The following is a 22896-nucleotide window of genomic DNA, read 5'->3' as shown; positions in this document are numbered from 1 at the left end:
CTATGAATAGTCTCTCTCTTTCCTTGGAAATTCCTCAGGCTGAATGTATATTTCTACATCCCTCAAAATTTGGGGAGGGGGCATTGGGCTTGGCATCAGAAAAGTGGAGTTGAGACCTGGTGGGGTCACTTTTCAGCTGTGCCTCTTTGGGTGAGCCGCCCAGCCTCTCCAGTCTGAAGCTCCTGGTGTGTAAACTGTGTATGAGGACCTTATATCACACTTTGTTGTTACCTTCTATATTAGAGAGAAACACTGGCAGGTAAATCACAATGTTTACTTGGCTACTTGGGGGCAGAGGTGGTTTGGTTTCTCTTGGGTATCCCTTGCCACAGTGCTGGCCAATAGCAGAGGCCAATAAACAGTTGTTGACAATCTCCTTATTAAAACAATGATGTTTGTGCCTCCATGAAAGGACGGCAAAAGCAGGAGGACCCAAGGGTGAGCTCGTGGATACATGGAATCCTTTTTGAATTCCGGTTCTTAGGGATTAAACAATGTGCACTTGAATCAAAAAAGTCCCTGAGTGCAATTATTTATCCTGCTAAATAATGCACTAATGCATACAAATCAAGTAACCATTCTTAAATAATAGTGTCCAATAACTAGGAGTCTGGGAACTCATCAGCATGGTCAAGTTCACTACCGATCCTCAGTCCTGCCGAGTTTCACTGATATTCCTAGCAGTTTGGAGTCTTCAAAAGGTTGGCTGCAGCAGTTTGAAGGGCAGAGCATCTTCTGCTGCTTGCATGACTTCTGAAGCCAGGCTAGATCCCGTCTATGGTTGATAACACGGCTCCTTGGAAATGGAAAATTGTTCACTCATTTCTTTAAATAAGTGATGCCTATGCACAAGGCACTGTGAGGCTAATGAAACTAATATAATTGTATAAGCACCACTAAAGAGGTTCTAATTTACCTGGGGACACAAAATACACTTACAATTATTATAAAACAACAAAGGACATGCTAAGTGACAACATACAGTAAGGTATAAACGAGGGTCTTTGGTGGTTCCCAGGAGGAAGGAGCAGACTGAAGCGAGAGATTGGTCCCAGGAAACCGAATCAGCAGGACCTTTCTCTTGGTTATGGCTGGAGGAGGTAGACTCAGCTGGACTCCCTCACAGACAAAAGAAGGAAATGAAAGGGGAGGTTTATCAGTAAAGGAAGCCGCTGCTGGAACTCAGTAGTTCTTCTCAGGTCTCGACAGGGCGGCCGCCATAATGCCCTCTTCCCAGAAGCCACACTCCAAAACCGGCGTGAGCGTCCCCAGCATTGCGGTCGGACCCATCAGACCTGGGTTAGCCAAATGAGTGGAAAGCTCTGCTCGAAGTCTGATATGTTAGTAATTAAACAGAAATAGTCATCGGGTATTGCATAAAGACCAAAATCTTAATTTTCTCTTTTGAGCCTGTACCTTCCTAAATTTGACCAAAGACAGAAGCTCTGATTTCTTTCCCTTCTCTTGCAAGAGAATATACGAAGGAACATCAATTTGATATTCTGTATATTTTCTAAACCCATTGAATTGAAATATTATCTGAGTAGAGATGAAAATTTTATTACAATGAATAAGAAACTAACTGAGCTTTGTTACTGTCTTGAACCTGTTATTAGATGAGATATAACTAGAAAACAAAGCCAACCAACAGGAGCAAGATAGCTTTGTAGTAAAGAGCAAAGACCCAAAGGAGAGTGCCTGGGTTAGATTCCTGCTCTGCCCCAGGCAAGCCCTCTCTGCCTCAGTTTCCCCATCTATAAAACAGGGATAATAGCACCTACCACACAGAGTAATCATGAGTGGGACGTGTCCTATGTTTGTTAGACACTAAATAAATAAACACAGAACTCACACATTGAGTAACTTGTGCATTAAATATGCCAAGTATTATCCCTTTTAAACTGATCACCTTGGAAGAATTATTCCAATCATGTAGCCATTGGTCAAAACATATCTGAAACCAAGCGCAGTTGTCCTCAGAAGCCACGGCAGGTGTTTTTAGTATTCTTCGTGGCAGGAATCTTCCTCTTTGGATGGCAGACTTGCTTTTTACAGTAGCCCAAAGTCCGTCAAAGTCATGGATGGTGAATGTGATGAGAACAAGTTGGGAAGTATGTTCTCGGCAAAAACGAGGTGTGATAAAGTAACAGCCATGTTCCTGTGTGGCTCACACTTCGACTCTGAAGGAGGCTCTCAGAACAGAAGGCTTCCAAATATGCCTAAGCAGTCACTGCACTTTTTGGTAAAATGCATGTATCAGTTATCTATTGCTGCATAACAAACTAACCCCAAACGTAGGAACTTAGGACAACTGACATTTATTTGCTCACAATATCCGTGGGCCAGGAATCTGGGCAGGGTTAGCTGGGTGCTCAGGCTCAGGGTCTCTGACCAGGTGAGATGGAGATGTGGTCCAGGGCTGCGGGCGTCTCAAGGCCCTGCGGGGAGAGATCTGTTTCCAGGCTCACGTGGCTCGGGCCTGATGGGCTGTTGGCTGCCTACACGGTCCTTTGCCTCTCCATGGGGCTGCTCTCTACGTGGCAGCTGGCTTCCCTCAGAGCAAATGGGAGAGACTGAGAGGACCCCAGGAGAAACTACAGCTTTTTTTCAACCTAATCTTGGAGGTGACACCCCATTACTTTTGCCGTATTCTTTTCCTTAGAAATGAGTCAATAAGTTCCAGCCTCACTCAAGGAAAGATGATTACACGAGGGCATGAATACCAGGAGCCAGGATCATTGCATAATTCCCTGGAGTGCCAAGCTTGAATAATAACACTCATCTCAATAAGATCTCTCTCTCTCTCTTTCTCCGTGTGTATGTATATATATCCAATTGTCTTTTAAAATTTTCATTATTTTGTAAGGATCATTTTTTCTATGATAAAGATATTTTTGTGGAAAAATTATCTGACACTAAGCACATGATCTTACTCACTGTCATCTTGGGCCTGGATCATGGGTTGAAATTACATAAGCAAGAGCTTAGTTCCAGTCCATTTCCTTCACGATGGACCTCGCTTCTGACAGGTTTTGTTTAGTCATCTGAAACAGATATTGAAGTGCCCATCATGTTTACAACGTTGAACAAGATCCTGGTATTCTAACATTTCTAGAATACCAGTCGCCCAGAATTTGGGGACTTTGTATCTTAATGCTTTTTAATTCAGGATTTAACTTAATACTTAAGTTCAACAAGGCTGACTGACACAAAGCACCAGTTTCCAAAGACCTCCAACCAGCCTGTGAACGTGAGCTCTCCCTAGGAGGCTCTCCCCACATAAGAACGGTCCTTACGAACAAATGATGATGCCCTTTTTTGTCTTTCAAGATATAGTAAAGCTAGAGCCTTCCCTCCAATGTTGTCAAGTTTTTTTTCTTTTCTTTTCTTTTCTTTTTTAGCACATTTACGATAGTGGGTGCACATTTCTCAACAAAGCAGTGGAGTTTATTTGTTAATGAAGAAAGCCAGTGTGTCGGAACCTGTTGATTGAATCTTAGTGTAAACTCTAAAGGATTACAGCACTTGAACCAATCTGATGACAGCCGGCGTCTGACAACTGCAGACAGAAAGGATGGATGAATGGGGAGTCAGGAAGCCTTGCCACAGAGTGGAAACTGACTTACAACCTCCTTTCCTTCCTGGTTTTAAATTGGATATCGATTGGGGTCTGTGAACCTATGTACTTCATATATGAAACAAATAAAGAAGCCAATGCAAAAAAAAATGTACATTATCTACTCATTCACAGAGACCTACAAAATTATTAAATTTATAGCAACAAACTTTATCTTTTTTTTATTTTGAAAATTTCTTTAAATGCCCTTGTCTGAAATCCCTCTCCTGAGTTATGTAAACACTGTTAGTAATTTGATATACTTTTTCTATCTGTCTATAAAGATGTATTTGTATTTATAATACACATAAGACACACGAGACTGTGCTATGTCTCTTTGAAAGGAAAGTTCTTCAATCGGGTTTTCCCTCCTTCCTTCTCATTTATCATGAGAAATGCATCGCCGTTTAACCACGAGTTAACAATCTTAATTATAAGATTTCTAAAAGCCAAATACATGCTTTAATAAGTTTAAAGTTAATTAAAACAAAGTTATTCTTTCTGTATTTTTTCTATGCATGTTGAAGGTTAACGCATAAATAGCGCTGGAAAGTTAATTTTGCTATAAAAAGCCATAACGAACTACTCTATTTTGAAAGCCGTTACCTACTCGAATCATACGCTAAAATCACTTTCCTGTGCATTTTGATTAATTTATGTGAACACTGTCAACCACCGTCCTTGACGAAGGCAAAACACGCAGCCAGTCAAACACGGTTGTGGGGGGAGACAATGTTAATCAGTTTAACAATAACCCACAACCTTCGGACCAACTATAAATGAGCGTGTGTCTCTGATTATTTATAGTTCCCATGCAGCCTCTTTTCTAAGTAAGGAGACTTTCCGCGGCCTATGTCACGACGGTGAAAATTAAGATGTGTAAAACTCCAGGATTAAATACAATGTAAACAAATCGCTCTTTTAAAAGTAGAGTTTGTAAGAATTATGTAAATCATAACCTTTTTTGCATTTCATTTTTACAAATGCATTGTGGGTAGCGCCTAGCCAAATATGAAAGTAAACCCGGCGGGTGGTTGGCAGCCACGAGGGCTCGGAGCGCGGCGGGTTGGGCAGGGTGCGGACGGCCGGGCTGCGAGTCCGCGCCCTGCTCCACTGGGCCGGGCCGCGCTGAAAAATGAGGAAACCGAGTCACGCGCTTGCCTCGAGCCGGGCTGCTCGGCCGGCTGTCCGGTTTCGTGTCCGTTGCAGGAGCGCGTGGCCGCGTCTGGACTGTGCGCACGCGGAGCGCGCGGAAGCCGGGCGGGGAGGGAGGGGCGCCCGCCCGCCGGTCCCCTTCCCGGGACTGGCAGGCCCCGCCTTTCATCTTTTCATCGTTTGGAGCCCCTTCCCCGGAAATCCCGATGTCTGCTGCACACGGGTCTCTACCGGTTAGGGATTAAGAGTGAGTCGGCAGGAGTCAAACAGGTGCCTCCAGCCAGACCCCCTCTTTCCCTCGGGTGATTATAGATGCTACCCAGGAACCCCCGTGTGGCCTAAAAACCCTATTCTGGGAGTTCTTCAGCAGTTTAAATCCTCCATCACTTACTCATCTTTTCTCAACCCACCATGGGGCCGGGGTATTCCTATTCAAGAACTGACTGGGAAAACGCAAACCACTGGTGACCTTTGGAAACTTTAAATATTTATAGTGCAAGCTAAGGACAAATTGAGAGGAGATTGCCCACGAAGTCTTTTGCACATAGAAAACATTGCCAAGGAAAACATGAAGTTGCTTTCCTTAAGAGAGAGGGTTTCGGCTAAGGACGTGGGGCTGGGCCTCTGTTTTATTTGTCAGATATGAATTACGCCCCAGAAATGTTGATAGATTTCCTGCGCTTAGTCAAAATAAAGCTCTTATTCAACACACTTCATAGGGTTTTCCTAGAAACTTACTGTTCTCTTCCTGTAAAGTCAAAACCAGGAAATTGTTCAGAAAAAGACTTGAGCTGACTTTCTAATTACCTATTGTGATGAGTGAGAAAAACTTTGTAAATTGGGAATATTGAAGCTGGGTTGAGAATTTCACAAAAATGAAGAAAACCTCAAATTTAAGATATTAAGATATTTTAAAATTGCCCTTGGGAAAATGGTGGTACGAAAAACTTAGAGATTGCTGAAGTCTAAGCTCGCTGACTCAGTGATTTTTTAAAATACATGTAATCTAGAAAAGGCAGCAGATTAAGAAAGATATTAGGAATGTTGTCAAACATTGTATTCCAAAGGTGAATAATTGCTCTGGTGACATCCTTATAAATTTGGGAGTTTTGTCTTTTGACTAAGGTGGCAGTTTATGTAAAAGTAAGCATTGTAGTTTGTATAATAGTTTACATGTTTCTTTATATTATCTCATTTTTACTGCATTACTGGTAACTTTATCTTTAGAAATTGGTTGAACGCATCAGCTTTTTCCCCCGTTTGTAATATGCATTGGGCCTGAAGGGAATCAGGATATGCCACCCTCAAATATGCCACTTTGGTATAAAATTATTTTGACCTTGAAGTGATTGAGAATCAACAGATGAAGAAAGAAGCCTTCTCGAAGTTTCCCTTATCTGACTAAAAGCAGCAACTTCTGGGAAATAAGTTGGCCATAAATTCCCTCTTTCGGGTGGGTCTACTCGTAAATGCCCTCTCTGCTGAGTTAGGTATGTGAGCTCCAAATTCTAACTACCCCTTTGAGTTACTCATCCTAGAGCACTCCCACAGGTGTGAGCACTACACATGTAAATAAACTGTGCTTTGTTTTCTTCCTAGAGTGAGAAGGCTTAATTCACAGGCCCCTGGACACTGAACGTGAGAGGGTAGAAGAAAGGCTTTTTTCCTCCTCTGCTGACCTAAAGGAAATAATACGGAATATTGGAACAAGTGCTGATCAAAGAGGTTAAAGGGGTATGTGGGGGGAGAGGAGTTTAGCCCATAGATCTGCTGGGACTAGGTCTTAGTCCTAGGTCTGCAGTACCTAAGTTAAGTTGGCTCACTTTAAGGTGTTATTAAGACTTACCTCCCTGCCAAGAGCTATGCTAGGAGCTGAACCATTCACTTCACCTCAAAACAATTTCATCAGGTAGATAAATCAGAGAGTAAACAACTCCTCCGGGGCCACATCCTGTAACAGGTGCAGCGGGTACCTTCTCTGAGCTTAAAACGCTAGATGCTAATACACCAAAATGCTGCTCCTTACCCCGGGCCCCTTTCTCTCCTTCAGAGACATTCCTGCAGGGGTCAAAGGCACGTAATCTGAATCCTGGCACATGTCATGCACGCTCCATAAAGGTTCATTTGAATTCATTAACTAACGACCATCGAGTTAGCTTGTCCAGAGTTTTAATTTTAATAATCAGTGAACATTGCATCTGAGTCCTGTTTTCCTTTCACGTTACCCAAAGCTTCTCTATTTTCCTGCACTTATGCTAACAATACCTCCTTCTCTTTGTCAGCCATCTGGTTGAGCATCAGCAGCTCTGTTTACAGGGCTAGAGAAGCGGGCACTGTGTGGGTCAGGTGGGCCACACACGGGAGTGAGATGACTCTGGCTGATTGTCACTCGTCACATCTTTTCCCGCATGGTTTCTCCCATTGCTTTCCCGTTTAAAGTTCTTCCCAGTGGGGATTCAGTTAAATATTCACCTACACTTTCTTCTCAGTTTCACTCTTACTTTTCTTCTAGCTCCTTAATAAATCAATTTTATTTCAGTGTGAATGAGAAACCAGCTTCTCCTCTTCTTTGCTTGGCTTCCCTCTTCCCTTAATTAGAATTTCGAATTTCTGTGGTATTTCTTAGCTTTAAAACAGCTCCAGGTAGTGTTCAAATTAGTTAAATTTTACTATGCCGTAGGTTATTTTCTGAGAACAAACTGCGCTCTTTCGAGAACTAACGTGCTCAATGACTTTGGGTCGTTCTTTTCACGTCGAGGGGCCTCAGAATCGTCTGTAAAATGAGAGACCTGAGCTGGATCCACTTTTCCCCTGAGGACTCTGAGGAGTACGAGTTTGGTGGGCTGAGTGGGAAAAGAATTCTGTGGACAATTTTGTTTGGGAAGTTCTGAGTTCTGTAAAGTGTACAAGGGTTTTGTATTTATTTTACCTTTAATATTCTCATTTATTCAGAAGCATCTCTGGAATGCCTCCTGAGCCAGGCATCACGACAGGTGGAGCTCCCAAGACACAGTCTCTGCCCATCAGAGTTCATCCTGCGTGGAAGACACACGCTGACAGGCAGAGGCCAGTTTCCAGCCAGCTGTGCGGGGGCTCAGGGGCCACGGCGTGGGGAGCCCTCCGGAGGCCGAGAGCTGATGGGTGAGTAGGAGCTGCCCAGGTTGAGGGTGGGGGTGGCAGAGAAAAGAGCAACTGCCGCTGAGGGAGAGGGTGTGGAAGGTCAAGGAAACTGGTGAAAGTCCAGCCTGAAGCCGGATCATTATGGAACTTAGAAGCCTTTGCGGAGATTTTGGACTTTATCCTAAGGGAGACGAAAACCTGTTGAAGGTTTTAACCAGGGGTTTGATGTTTCCGTGGTGCAGAGATCCTTCCGGCTGCTTTGTTAGAGAACAGGTTGATGGAGGCAGAACTGTTAGGAGGCCTCCAGTGTTTTAGAAGAGAGATGCTGGTGATGGCAGTGAAAATGGGGCAAAAGCAGACAGATGTGAGAACAAATTTGGAGATGTAACTGCAAGAAGTAAGGGAAAGAGAGGGGTCAGAGACAGCTCCCAGGTTTCCAGCTCGTGCCGTTGGGTGGATCCTGGGACCCATTCCTGGAATATGGAGCAAGTGATGTTGACCTGGAGAATATTGATGAGATGGTGGTGACAGGGATGTGTTGAGACCGATGAGCTCAGTTTTGAAGCTGATATTGTAAATCCCTAAAATAAATAGTATGCAGCATTTTCAACTTTACTTGACCCATAATCCACTTCTTCTTGGCAGAACATCTCTTGGGGCCAAGGTTCCATGGAACACACTTTGGTAAATGTCAGACTAGCTGCTCTCAGAAGTCCTTTTCAGTTCAAATACGATCTTTTCCCATAATGCTGATAACCAGAAAGTAAACTGCATTGCCTGATATTTTAAATAAACTTTTAAATTCAAGTATATGAAAGATATAGAAGATACACCATTGATGCATTTTTACATAGTGAGCACACCCATATAACCGCTACCTGGAATAGCACAGAATACGAGATCACGGAGCCTCCCATATGGTCTGATTTTTAACTCTGTAAATCAAACCCTGGGCGGTCACAGGGAGCCAGAGGGCGGGCTGCTTGGCTGAGCCATCCCTTCCATCTGTCCCCTGGGTTAGCTTCCTCCCCAGAACTCAGCCATACAGAGTGGCTTAGATGACAGCTCACCCATTGCTCTGCACTCTGTGGGAGCCAAGAGTCAGGAGCACTTGGCCTCTTTCTTTGGAGAGGGTATTAGTTACCAATAAATCAAGGGAAGGACCTTCACCCAGAGTGGGCCTCACCTGCCGGGTGACCTTCGTGTGAAGATCTCAGGAAGAAAAGGAAGAGTTCGCATCCACCTGCCAAACAACCTCCAGCAGCTCTTGATTCCCCAGGTTAACGATGCATAGCAAAGGGGTCAATAAGTATTTATAGGGTTACGATCAAAACATGGGCAGAGGATCTGAACAGACGTTTTTCTAGAGAAGATATACTGATGGCCAACAGGCACATGAAAAGATGTTCAACATCACTAATCATTAGGGAAATGCAAATCAAAACTACAATAAGGGGGCCGGCCCCGTGGCTGAGTGGTTAAGTCCATGCGCTCCTCTTTGGTGGCCCAGGGTTTCACTGGTTCGGATCCTGGGTGCAGACATGGCACTGCTCATCAGGCCATGCTGAGGTGGCGTCCCACATCCCACAACTAGAAGGACCCACAACTAAATAATATACAGCTGTGTACTGGGGGAATTTGGGGAGAAAAAGCAGGAAAAAAAAGAAAGAAGATTGGCAACAATTGTTAGCTCAGGTGCCAATCTTTAAAAAAAAAATTATAATGAGATATCACCTTACACCTGTTAGAATGGCTATAATTAACAAGACAAAAAACATCAAATGTTGGCAAGGATGTGGAGAAAAGGGAACCCTCATAAACCGCAGGTGGGAATGCAAACTGGTGCAGCCACTCTGGAAAACAGTATGGAGATTCCTCAAAAAATTAAAAATAGAAATACCATATGACCCAGCCATCCCACTGCTGGCTATCTATCCAAAGAATTTGAAATCAACAATTCAAAGAGACTTATGCACCCCTATGTTCATTGAAGCATTATTCACAATAGCCAAGATGTGGAAGCAACCCAAGTGCCCGCTGACTGATGATTGGATAAAGGAGATGTGATATATATATACAATGGAATACTACTCAGCCATAAAAAAGACAAAATTGTCCCATTTGCGCAACATGGATGGACCTTGAAGGGATTATGTTAAGCGAAATAAGCCGGACAGAGAAAGACAAACACCACATGATTTCACTCATATGTGGAACATAAACTAACACGTGGACAAAGAGAACAGATTAATAGTCACCAGAGGGGAAGGGGTTTGGGAGGTGGGCATAAGGGGCACATATATGGTGACTGACAAATAATAATGCACAACTGAAATTTCACAATGTTATAAACTATTATGACCTCAATAAAAATATATACGTATTTATAGGGTTAATGGGTGCATGAATAGCAATCTCTGCTTCCTGCCCGGGGAATAGGCTGAAGATGCCAAAGCCTCTGAGAAAGCAGCATTCACTGGCAGTTTGGCATCATAACCTGGATGAATGAATGAATGCATTTCCTGGGTTGAAACGTTCCTCCCTACCTCTTTCTAAGGCTGACTCTCCTATCTACTGGCCTTAATTTCAATGTCTCGCCTTTGGAGAAGCTGTTCTCGACCCCCAGGCTAGGTCAGGTCCTCTCCTTACAGCCCCTTCTCCCTCTTCCTGACATTAGCACTGCTGCCATCAGCAACGAGGAGGCCTAGGCCTCTGAGGGGCTGAATGAAGCAAGCTAAGAGCATGGCCACTGAAGTTGGACTTCCTGGGTTCAAGTCTTGGCTTCACCTACTCCTTACTAGCTTTGGGACCTTGGGCAAGATACTGAACTTCTCTGTGCCTCAGTTCCTTTGTCGGCTGAATGAGGCTCATCATAGTGCCCATATCAGAGTCACGCAGTGAAGATCAGAGAAGAGAATATCCTTGTGAAGTGCCCAGTGCAGTGAGGTGCTCAAAAACATGTGCTGAGTGAATGGACCTGGAAAGCATCTCTCCCACTGCTCTGACTGAGGGGTGGTGGGAGGTTCATTGAGGTCTGACCGTCCAAGGAGAGAGGTGGAAAAGCAAGCATGGAGGGTGGGGAGAGTGGTGGCAACAAAGGTGAGACTGGGACTCCTGACGTACATTTCATTTTAGGATAGGGCCTGACTTGCTTTCACCCTGTTAAAAAATTGCTTCTTAGCGTTTGCTCAAGTTGGAATGAGTCTGGCCTTGGTGATAAGAAGCCATTGTTTTGATATAAGTGCACAAAGTCTGTCTCTTCTTTCTGGTTGCTTCTGTCATGGGCACTTGGGTGGGGGTCAACTCAGTTGACTAGATTTGGCTCCCGGTGGCTAACCCTGTCTGATAACCTAGTGACAAGAGGAGCAGAAAGGGTGGGGCTGGCTTCAGAGTTTTTACACGTGATTCCTACGGATGTGCACAGTAAGGGGAAAATCTCGGATCCCAGCACTGGAAAGTTCTTCCCTAATCCCCTTTTTAAATTTAAATGTTTATGGATTTGGTGTCATTCTATGTGAAAATATTTTTACAACTTGGGCAGGTGGGAGCAGGAAGTAGTTTTGGAACAAACACATTTGGTCCTTTATTTTCTGGCTTAGCTAAGATGTGGTTTTGAAGACAGTTGGGATCTGTCAGTTCTATGATCTGTCACTTCTCTCGCTCTCTTCCAGCCCTGTGACTCTACGACCTAATACAATTGATAACATTATGTATTCCAGTAGTGACTTGCAAAGATTGCTCTGAAGGGATTACAGATAATTCTGGAAGGATGTACTTTTAGAAGAACATAATGCAATTTGCTTTCTAGCCCAAAGCCCTAAAGATAATTTGGTAAGAGTTCAGACACGTGTTAAAAGGCAGTAGTTTCTGGTGAATCCAAATGGCTCTAAAAAATCAGTTTCATTTATCATCAGAAGAGGACTTGTGTTTTTAGATTTCTTATAGTTTATTGAGCAGTGACGCACAATGACCATGCAAGTATTAAAAAAGTAAGCAATGAGAAAAATCAGGGCAACATTCCAAATTCAAATGAAGTATACCAGAGTGCGGACAAGGAATTTCAGGAGGCTGGAGCAAGGAATGGGACTGAGACCTCGTGTTTGCCGTTGGGGATCCTGGCTTGGTCACATTTGCCACTCTGACATACGTCTTCCGTCTGACTGCGTCTGTGGTCCCTCATGCCTTGGAATTTCCTTGGTGCATCTGGCTTCCTTTCACAGGATCCGGGGAGACTCTCTCACTGAAGTTCAGGTCAGAGTTCAGCCTCGTCTGCGCATAGAGGGATGAAGACGGTTCAGAGGTGAGGAGAGAGGAACTGAGGACATCCAGGCAGTGGGGACCACACTGTGGAGGGCATTCATGTAGGCAAGAAGGAACCATTTGGGTGTTTCATCTTCAATAACTTGTTATAAGAAAGAGAGTTTATCTTTAATGACGAAAAATCAGAAAAAATGGAAAAGTATGAAGAGGAAGATAAACATCACTCATGATCTCATCTTTCAAAACCTTTGTGGTTTTTTTCCCTTTTCTTCGGTTGGGGAGAGACGTTGTCAAAGTGATGTTTTTGGGAACATTAACATGACAGTGACAATTTAGGATGTACTGGGGGAAGAGCCAAGGCAGGGAGACTATTTAGGAAGCTAATTCAGGGGTCACTGGGCAAAATGGTGGTGGTAGCCATGACCAAAAGGAGGAAGGGATGGATCAGAGGCAATCAGAAATGAGGAGTGAGTAAGTCCGGATGAATTTAGACGTGGAGAGTGAGAGTTGAGATAGAGGAGTTAAAGGTGATATAGAGAGTTCCGCTGGAGGATGGGAGAATACATCACTCATTTATTTCATCCATTCATTCATTCAACAGAAATGTATTGAGTACTGACTACCCTCATGGAACTTACAGTCTAATTGGCAGGGGGGCAAGGGAAAGAGACAGATAAAAAAGCAAAATAAATAACTATGAGACATACTGTGTTAGATGGTGGTATGTTTTATGGGGAAAAATTGAGTACTGAGGCAGCTAGGGAGTGTGGCAGGTGTAGTATTAAACACGGAGGTCAGGGCAGATCTCAGAGAGGGGATGTTTTCCATAAGGAACTGAGAGGCTGAGGAAAGGAACTCTCTGGTTACCCGGAGGTAGGAGCTTGCCCTGCTGAGGAGGAGGGGGTGATGGTAGAGTATCAGGAGGAGGAAAGCCACGGGGGCTTTCAGCAGAAGAACGACTTCTGACTCCGGCTGTTATGTTGACAAAACACGGAAGAGGGACAAAGTGGAAGCAAGGAGAGTAAGGTCACATCCACAGAAACAAGGAGGTGTATTTGTTTGCTTGGGACTGCCATGACAAATTACCCCAAACTGGGTGGCTTATGAAAACAGAAATGTATTCTCTCCCAGCTTTGGAGGCTCGAAGTCTGAAATTGAGGTGTTTGCAGGGTTGATTCCTTCTGGAGGCTCTGAGGGGATATGTTTCCCAGCTCTCTTCCAGTTCCTGGTGGCTTCTCCTGGCTTCTGGTGGTTGCCAGCAACTCTTGGCGTTCCTTGGCTTGTAGTCGCGTCTCTTTAATCTATGTCTCCATCCTTGCGTTGCCTCTCCTCTCTTAAAAGCATATTTGTCACTGGATTTGGGGCTCATCCTAATCCTGGAAGATCTCATCTCGAGATTCTTAATTACGTCTCTAAACACCCTTTTTCCAAATAAGGTCACGTTCACAGGTTGTGAGTGGAGATGTCTTTTGGGGGCGACCATTTGACCACTCCAGGAGGTCAGGAGGAGGAGCTGGTGTTTGGAGAAAGGTAATATGTTGCCAACTGTCTGTGACCTCGGAAAACTCGGTGATTCTCCAACAGTTTCACAGGCAGGTGCTGCCTCATTCTCCCAAAAACCTGTATGAGTCACCTTGGCTTCTCTCAGCGATGAGGTCCTGAAAACAACCTGACGATAAAAAGCCACGGTTATAACCCTGAACCATAGTTCAACCAAGGCTTTTCTGCAAGAAGCCTCGGCTGTGCAGGAGTATTCTCGTCTTGTGATCTACCCTGATGAAGGATTCACCCTGGAGGACAGTTCGTGGCCCTGGCGCCTTCATTTGAATGAATGAATGAATGAGTGAATGAATGAACAGCCAACTGAAATCTCACCTCTGGCCAGCGTTGAAATTCAGAAGAGATTCTAATATTTAAAGTCAGTGGTTCTTATGCTTATTTTGTGGAATCAAGCATGCCCTTAAGAATACAGTAGAAAATTATGGATCTTACCCCTCCTCCCTCGTAAGTATCCTGGTTCTCATTATATACCATTCCCAGGGACTCACTGATGGAGAGTCAGCCAGCCCATGAGGAGGTGGCCCACAGAGCTCCTGAAGGCAAGGCCACACTTTTCTTATGAGAGGATGGTACCTCAAATCTTTACCCCGGAAAACTGCCTAGCCTACTTCGTCTCATATGGCAAAACAAAGAAGATTTGCACCCGGAAGTTTTCAAGGGCACCAGGGTGCCAGAGAGCTTAGAGCAGGAGTGAGTCCGAGCCAAAGGGTCTGGTCAGGAGACGCTGATACCATCCAGGGAGAGGTCTTGAAGGCTCCGCGGCTGCCTCTGAGGAAGGGGAGAAGGTCCAAGGCAGCAAGTGCATTGGTGACGGGCTGTGTGCAGAGGGCAAAGGAAAGAGGCTTTAACAAGGACCCCGGGCTTGTAAGGCCAGAGACACGCAAGAGAGGCAAGGTAAGCTGAAGCGCAGAAGGGACTGATTCTCATGACACGTTCAGTAGCTTGCAGAATCTTCATAAAGTCTGCATTCAGTATGGAAACTTTGAACTCTAATCGCTGAACTTGTGGACACGATAGAGACGATTTATGTAAACATCGTTCGCGAGCATGTTGGACTTCCCTCTCAGAGTAAATCCGGACTTTGATTGCTGTTAGCCTTAGAGGAACAGCTTACCCTTTTTCTCTGCAACATCCATTTTCATTTGTCACGGGACCTGTATTAGATTGCATATAATTGTGGAATTAAAGTGTCCTAATCTTACATAAAAATTGCTTTTAAAAGGCATTTGCAAATAGTTTCCATGGAACCCTCAACTTGAATCCTAAAAGTGCAAAACTCTGAGAGCACAATGTGAAGATCTTACATTGCAAAAAAGTTCAGATTGTATATCTAGGCCATGTCTAAGAGGAGAAGGAAGGCCTATGGGCTTATGGAGGTTTAGGGTTAGAAAAGGAATGACATTTATTTTTTTAAAAATACTTTGTGTGGGTTATAGGTGGAAGTTAACATATAGACATGGAGAACCGATCGGTGGTTACCAGGGGGTGGGGGGAGGGCACAAAGGGTGAGGTGGTGTACCCACAACATTACTAACAATAATGTACAACTGAAATCTCACAAGGTTGTAATCTATCACAATCTTAATAAAAAAAAAAAAAGAATACATGAGGCAGACCTCAAAAAAAAAAACACAAAAACTCTGTGTGGGGTCAGCTCGGTGGCGCAGTGGTTAAGTTTGCACGTTCCGCTTCTCAGCGGCCCGGGGTTTGCCAGTTAGGATCCCGGGTGAGGACGTGGCACCGCTTGGCAAGCTATGCTGTGGGAGGCATCCCACATATAAAGTAGAGGAAGATGGGCATGGATGTTAGCTCAGGGCCAGTCTTCCTCAGCAAAAAGAGGAGGATTGGCAGTAGTTAGCTCAGGGCTAATCTTCCTCAAAAAAAAAAAAAAAAGAAACAACAACTCTGTGTGCTTATGCACATGTCCATGGGTGGAAATGCATAGGAAGCCAATCAGCAGGGCAGGAATGCTGTGAACATGGTTCCCTCTGAGGAGGAGGGTGGGAAGGGGGCGGAGGGAGGGGACTTTCACCTCTTTGGTATTTATTCTCTAGGATCATTTGAATCACTTAAATTGAGACTATATTCACAAATTAAATGTGTGATTTGAAAGAATTAAAGGAAGATAAAGGCAAAAATGTCTCCTAGGACTGCTGTAACAAAGTACCACAAACCGAGGGGCTTAAAACAACAGAAATTGATGGTCTAACCTTTCTGGGGGCTAGAAGTCCAAAATCAAGGTATCAGCAGGGCCGTGTTCTCTCTGAGATTCTGGGTAGGATCCGTCCTACCGTCCTTGCCCCTTCCAGCTTCTGGTGTTGCTGGCGACCCTGGCATTCCTTGGCTGGCAGCTGCATCCTTCCATCTCTGCCTTCTTCAGTCTCTGCCTCCATCAGCATGTGGAGTTCTTGAGTGTCTGTCTTCACATGGCTGTCTCCCCTCTTCTTGTAAGGACACCAGTCATTTTGGATTAAGGGCCCACCCTACTTCAGTATGACCTCATCTTAACTGATGACATCTGCAAAGACCCTATTTCCAAATAAGGCCACATTCTGAGGTATCGCGGGTTAGGACTTCAACATATCTTTTTTGGGGACACAGTTCAACCCAAAACAACATACCAAAGCTGGTACTGGAGTTCTCATTTTCTCTTCCCACCAAACTTGACTTATAATGTTCCACTTCCTATCCCCCTTCCCTTTAAAAAACATCACATGTAACAATGAAGTGGCAGAAAGAGAAATTATGAGAACAATACCATTTACAATTGCAACAAAAAGAATAAAATACCTAGGAATAAATTTAACCAAAGAGATGAAAGATCTGTACATTGAAAACTATAAAACATTGTTAAAAGAAACTGAAGAAGACACAAAGAAATGGAAAGATATTCTGTGCTCTTGGATTGGAAGAATTAGCATAGTTAAAATGTCCATACTTCCTACACATTCAATGCAGTCCTTATCAAAGTTCCAATGACATTTTTCAGAAATAGAAGAAAGAATCCTAAAATTTATATGGAACAACAAAAGACCCCGAATAGCCAAAGAAATCCTGAAGAAAAAGAACAATGCTGGAGGTATCACACTCCTTGATTTCAAAATATACTACAAAGCTACAGTAATCAAAACAGCATGGTACTGGCCCAAAACAGACACACAGATCGATGGAACAGAATCAAGAGCCCAGAAATAAATGCACACATCTGTGGACAGCTAATTTTTGACAATGGAGCCAGAACACACAATGGAAAAAGGAAATTCTCTTCAGTAAATGGTGTTAGGAAAACTGGACAGCCACATGCAAAAGAATGAAAGTAGACCATTCTCTTACACCATATACAAAAATTAACTCAAAACTGATTAAAGACTTGAATATAAGACCTCAAATAATAAAATTTCTAGGAGAAAACATAGGCAGTACACTCTTTGACATCAGTCTTAGCAGCATATTGTCAAGTACCATGTCTGACTGGGCAAGGGAAACAATAGAAAAGATAAACAAATGGGACTACATCAAACTAAAAAGCTTCTGCACAGCAAAGGAAACCATCAACAAAATGAAAAGACAACCTAACAATTGGGAGAAGATATTTGCAAACCATATATCTGACAAGGGGTTAATATCCAAAATATATAAAGAACTCTTACATCTCAACAACGAAAGAACTAACCCAATTAAAAAATGGGCAAAAGTGGTGGCCTGAGCCGTTGGTCCTGCGCCGAGATGCTTCAAAGCCTTATCAAAAATGTTTGGGTCCCCATGAAGCCCTACTATACCCAAGTTTACCAGGAGATTTGGGCAGGAATGGGGTTGATGGGCTTCATTGTTTATCAAATCAGGAGTGCTGACAAAAGAAGTAAAGCTTTGAAAGCTTCGAGTCCTGTGCCTGCACGTGGTCATCATTAATCAGCTTTACTTGGAGTGCGCATCAGATGGAATGTCAATCTGGCTGTAAATTTCAACAAGCTATGTTAGATGAACACATGGAACATCGCTGTACACTTATAGGAGTGCCGTTTCCTCATGGCCTGAATAAATGTACCTATGAGATGCAAAAAAAAAAAAAAAAAAAAAAAATGGGCAAAGGATCTGAAACAGACATTTTTCCAGAGAAGATAAACAGATGGCCAACAGGCCCATGAAAAGATGTTCAACATCACTAATTATTAGGGAAATGCAAATCAAAACTACAATGAGATATCACCTCTCTCCTGTCAGAATGGCTATAATTAACAAGACGAGAAATAACAGGTGTTGGAGAGGATGTGGAGAAAAGGGAACTGTCACCCACTGCTGGTGGGAGTGCAAACTGGTGCAGCCACTATGGAAAACAGTATGGAGAATCCTTAAAAAATTAAGAGTAGAACTACCATATGATCCAGCTATTCCACTGCTGGGTATTTATGCAAAGAACATGAAAACATGAATGCCTAAAGATATATGCACCCCTATATGCATTGTAGCATTATTCACAATAGCCAAGACTTGGAAGCCACCTAGGTGCCCACTGAGGGACAAATGGATAAAGAAGATGTGGTATATATGCAAAATGGAATACTACTCAGCCATAAAAAGATGAAATCTTGCCATTTGTGACAATATGGCTGGACCTTGAGGGTATTATGCTAAACGAAATAAGTCAGAGGGAGAAAGTATAAATACCGTATGATCTTAGTCGTAAGTAGAAGATAAAAACAACAACAAACAAACACATAGAGACAGAGATTGGATTGGTGGTTACCAGAGGGGAAGGGGGGAGGGAGGAACATGAAAGGGGTGAGTAGGCACATGTGTATTGTCGTAGATGACAATTAGTCTTTGGGTGGTGAACGTGATGTGATCTACACAGAAATCGAAATATCGTGATGTACACCTGAAATGTATATAGTGTTATAAACCAATGTCACCGCAATTAAAAGTATAATACAAAAATTAGATGATTAAAAAATAGGAATAATAATAAAAGTAAAATATATCATATGTAGATTTTGGTAAGTGATAGTATTGTGTACACCAGGAAAGTTCTGGAGGGAGGAGCTAGTACCTGCTGGGGACCAATCCTGGACAATTACAGAGGAGAGAGTCATCCCAAGAAATTTACCAGTGGAGTGACATCCCAGCAGGAAATTGTAGTGCTGACCTGTGGGCTACTGTTAAAACACTTTAGAGTCTTCATTTTTGGGTTTTGCCAGCCCATAAAATTATAGTCACCATGGCTGATGTCATTTGAAGTTCTATATGCTTGAAACCTCATAAGTTGAGTGAATGTGTGTGTGCGAGTGTGTTTGTGTGTATATGTGTATGTGTGTGAGTGTGTATGTTTGTGTCAGTGTGTCTGTGTGTGTGTGTACCGAGTGTGAGTATGTGAGGTCAAGATTAAGGTGCAATGATGATGTCAGTTGAATATCAGGATTTCTACGGATGTCCCTTGCTAAGGGAAGCCTTGCAGCCTAAAGCCTGTGAATTTGGATATTATAGCAAATTATATGGCAATAGTTTAAGTGATTTTCTTCTTTTAGTGGCTAGTGGAACTCAGGATTTTTTTCTCCCACAGGCGTCTGATGTACCTGCTGGACACTGGCTTTTGGCTATAAAATTTGCAGAAAAAAAGACAGAGAAAGCTAGAGAAATGCTAGTCTATCACTACCATCTGGAGCTCGAAGCAGGAAAAAAAGACTACGTCGATAGAGGGGAAGGAGGGAGAAGAGGTGGAAGAGAGAAAGAGAGAGAAACACAGGCAGACAGACACCAACTTGAATCAGAAAGCAAATAGACCCGTGCTCCCCAGGGGCCTCACCAAAAGCAGAGTTGGGTGAATTATAAAGATTATGTTTTCAGTGAAGCTCTGAGATAAGAATAGAGCTAGCATAAACGCTGTTGTGGGAAAACTTAAGAACTAGTAGAAAGGTTCAGTTATGCAAGGTAGAGTTAGTAATAATTTCATCTGAAATTCAGCATTTCTAGTAGTTCTAAACGTATGTGTACACACAAGCATGATTTCCTAGCAGACCGTGTGCAACCACGAGGTCTCTAATCCCCTGGCGGGGACTTCATCAGTGACATTTTCAGATGTCTTGGAGCTGCCTCCCTGGGAGAGCAGTGGTGGTGTTTGTGGGGTCAGGTTCACCAGATTGGTAAGCAGACAGGTGTGTTTTTAGAAATCAGGCCGCTCATATTAAGGCTTGGATATTAGATTCTGTCGTCTCAGGAAACTAAACAACTACCCACTCACCTCTTTACCTAATAAATTGGTAAGATGAAAGCAAATTCTAGAAGCATAATTAAAGCAAACGTATAAAAAATTGCTGTAGAGATACAACTAGGAATGTATGGAGGTTTGAGGGTAAAGTAGAGCTTAAGCAAATCCTAAAGCTCCAGGAACTGCGGTAGCTACAGGGGGACCAGGCGCGAAACCGCGAGACACGGAATTGCCGTCAGGGTTTCTGGATAAATTTAGATCTTTTCTTTTGCAGGGGTGGTCATGTTGGCATTTTCTGAGTCAGATTTAGTAAGCAGATAAGCCTTTCACGGACAGAGGAGAATTGAAAAAATATGGCCAATGTTATTATTATTAATTTGTTAGTTCAATAATGAAAATGCGTGGAGTACTTGCTAACTGCTGTACAGTTAAGCGTGCATTTTCAGTAGATGAGATTTGTAGCTGCTTACTTTTTTCAGTATAATTTTCTTACCTTTAAAGGCAGTGCTGTTGTCTTTTTTGTTTTGTTTTGTTTTGCAGAAAGCCTATCTGAATTTATAATGGAAGGATTCATTTAGCGGAAATTCACTTTAAGGAAACTTTAAAAAATTCTATTCTGCATTAGGTGAGAGATGTCTACACTGAGAAGGGGATATTAATATGCGCCTAAATGGCAAAATGCTTCCCTGAAAGCAAATAATTTTGCTTGATATCCGTACATGAGCTTAAATCACCAAAGAGTAGAATGTTTTAAAGTCTATTCGTTCTTAAAGAGAGAAACCATCTCTTAAGAAATCTCCGCCAGGGCAGGGACTATGTTTTAACTGTCTTTGTATCACCCACAGCACCCAGCTCAGAGCTTGGAATAGAAAATATGCTCAAAACGTATTCTTTGAAGGAGTGTTAGGTTTGGGTATCAAACCTGAAAGTGCTATTTCTTTACCTACGATTGTCAATGGTGGCTTTTTAAAATGACATTTTCCCTGCTCTCGGTGATAATTAATGCTCAGTTCAGACTGCAGGGTTTGGATGAAGAAATCTGAACAATGGCTAGACAAGACAAAGCCTGTTAAATCTTATGCAGGCTTCTCTGTCTGCTAATGCGGTTTAGAATTATATGTTAGGAGCATTGTATACCAGAAGAATATTGATTGCATTTCAGATAATGCAATTTACAGTTAATAAGATGGTTAGGCTGGTCCAGGGAAATATTTGTTTTGTTCAATAATGTTAGACAGAAAACATACATTTTAATAAATACTGCATGAGAACAATCCTTTTGGGTGAACTTCAAGGAAATAAATGTGCTACCATATGGCCACACATCAGTGGATTTTCACATTTCTAAAATCTGGAGAGATGTATTCTCAGTAATTCTTTGCTTTACAGATAGATTCTTTTGAATTGTTCTTGTTTAAATATCAGAAACCTTTGGCTGGCATTTTGTATGTAACCTTTAATATCTAAGGTTGATACTTATAGGACAGAATATACAGTGTGATCCCATTTGTTTAAATAAATATACATTTATAGGTACACATGCACACACACACACACACTTATACAATTCTGGAAGACTAAATCTCTAACTTCATAGTGATTTCAGTGAGGATCAAGGCAGAGTGAGATTATAAGATATTTTTACATTTAGAGTTACATGTTTCTGTGGTATTTGAATTTTTATAATAACCATATATTGCTTTTGTAATCAGAAGAAGATATATTAATAGACAGAGCTGAGTTGATGACATCGACAATGAAAACAGTATTGCAAAGAGCCTGAAAGTAATCTAGTTGCAGAGTCATCTATCAAAACAGCTCCCTGCTTGCATGTACACGGATGACGGCTGCAGCACTGCCCGAAATGGCATAAGCCCTGCCACTCCTCAGAAGTCCATCACAGGAGGGAGGGAAAGAGGACATGTGGAGGTGTGTCTGTCTGCGCACTGGGAGAATCTTGTAGGGGATGCATGATGAGAAGCTGGTAATCCTAAGGGAGCCTTGTCGCTGGAGTGGGCTTTTTCATTTTGTACCATAAGCTGAGCCACATGTGAAAAAAACAAATTAAAATGTTAAAAGGCTTTGTTAGGTCCACAAACCACAACTACTGGTCAAGAAAGGACAGGAACCTGACGGGATGGTTTCACTTTTCTCCCAGCGGCCTTCTCATACCTGGGTATCTGTTTTATTCACCCCCCAACAGGGCCTCCCAAACCATTGGTGCTGAAAGACCAGCTTTGTTTTGCTTTTTATTTCCCCAATGCCTTGCAGACCGATACTTGAATAGAATCAATAAAAATGGATTACTGGAAAAATGAAATTAAAAAACAACAAAGACATATCAAATTCAAGGTCCAATATTTTTATTATTAGATCGAACAGACATTAAATTCCTCTGTCTGTCAAATTGCTTTTAAACAGTGGTTCTCAGCTGGAGTGGGGAAGCCGTGACTTTGCCCCCCCCAGGGGACATTTGGCAATGTCTGGAGACATTTGGTTGTCACAGTTGTGGAGGGTGGTGTTTCCTGGCATCTCGTGGGTAGAGGCCAGGGCTGCTGCTAAGATCCTACAGGGCATAGGACAGCCTCCGACACTAAGGAATTGTCAGGCTCAGAATATCAATAGTGCTAAGGTTGAAACTCCTTGTTTTATGTTTTTAGTGGTTAATCTCGGTTTTTGTATTTATCTTTCGGCAGAACGGTAGCATTTTGGACCCCGGTCCACAGACTACATTTTGAGAAGTCTTCCCTAATGTGCTTACTTTGAACTCTGACCCAGTGAAGTTGCCAAACAAATCACTACCAGAATTCTCTCATCCTTGACATTTGGGAGGGTCCACATAAACAATGCACAGGAACCAGCACAGGAAAAAGGAGCTTGGTGATGTAATCAAACGAAACGTTAACAAATTATTCTCTGCAGATGGCGACACCGGCGCTTGAAGCTCAGCTTGTCACTTCCTAGCTGTGTGAGCCTGGGCAAG

The 22896-nt window shown here is 42.8% G+C and overlaps 1 long non-coding RNA gene and 1 pseudogene across 3 annotated transcripts; both read left to right on the top strand.

Moving 5' to 3' along the window:
• The first annotated feature begins 4831 nt into the window (after window positions 1-4831).
• LOC103542490 (uncharacterized) lies at window positions 4832-22785 on the top strand. 3 transcript variants are annotated; one of them, XR_011539645.1, is made up of 5 exons: window positions 4832-5041; window positions 6371-6505; window positions 7724-7912; window positions 19269-19521; window positions 21626-22259. It is a non-coding gene; the product is annotated as an uncharacterized lncRNA (long non-coding RNA). The 3 variants fall into 3 exon arrangements; XR_011539646.1 differs by lacking the exon at window positions 19269-19521 and adding an exon at window positions 22610-22785 and having other exon boundaries at window positions 4844-5041; window positions 21626-21842; XR_542716.2 differs by lacking the exon at window positions 19269-19521 and having other exon boundaries at window positions 4840-5041.
• LOC103545734 (ATP synthase subunit ATP5MJ, mitochondrial pseudogene) lies at window positions 17389-17774 on the top strand (annotated as a pseudogene).
• Window positions 22786-22896: the final 111 nt, after the last annotated feature.

Source organism: Equus przewalskii, chromosome 4, assembly GCF_037783145.1.
Source record: "Equus przewalskii isolate Varuska chromosome 4, EquPr2, whole genome shotgun sequence".
Taxonomy (NCBI): Eukaryota; Metazoa; Chordata; class Mammalia; order Perissodactyla; family Equidae; genus Equus; species Equus przewalskii.
This window is presented reverse-complemented; position numbering and strand designations above follow the sequence as displayed.